Consider the following 529-nt stretch of genomic DNA (forward strand, 5'->3'; position numbering starts at 1 on the left):
ACTGCAACTGTATTTCTTGTCATTCTGTAACATTCGAAGGATAGGCTATTACTCTCACTACTATTTGCCATCTCCTCATTTATCCACTTCTCTAACTTTGTTCTCCACTTATACATTTCTCTCTTCCATACCTAAGCCTTGAGATGTCATCAAGCAGAGAGTCTGTGTTGTTATCAAAGACAGGTCCAAGAACGACGTTGAGGGTGCCATGTGCAGAGACCCAGGCAGGAATCAGCTCCTCCAGTAAGCCTTTCCACCTTTTTGCCAAGGATGGACTCATGGCGAGGGCATTGCTCGTGAGGAAAGGCACCTCTGGAAGGCTTGCATTTCTAGAGAAGGCTGTGTAAGGGAAGGGGAAGACGGGTTTATAATGGGAAAGTGGAAGGAATAATAATGATGATGGTGCTCTTCAGATATGTAACCTAACTGACCCTACTTTAATGACCAGATTGCTAGATGGTATTCCAAATATTTTTACCATGTAATGAGAACCATATTTTTAATTTGGTCTTACAAAAAATAAGTCTTT

General features: G+C 41.6%; 1 pseudogene; it reads right to left on the bottom strand.

Annotated features, from left to right (window-relative positions):
- The window catches only part of LOC119587625, a 3,681-nt pseudogene that overhangs the window by 755 nt on the left and 2,397 nt on the right, over positions 1 to 529 (bottom strand).

Source organism: Penaeus monodon, chromosome 22 (assembly GCF_015228065.2).
Source record: "Penaeus monodon isolate SGIC_2016 chromosome 22, NSTDA_Pmon_1, whole genome shotgun sequence".
NCBI lineage: Eukaryota > Metazoa > Arthropoda > Malacostraca > Decapoda > Penaeidae > Penaeus > Penaeus monodon.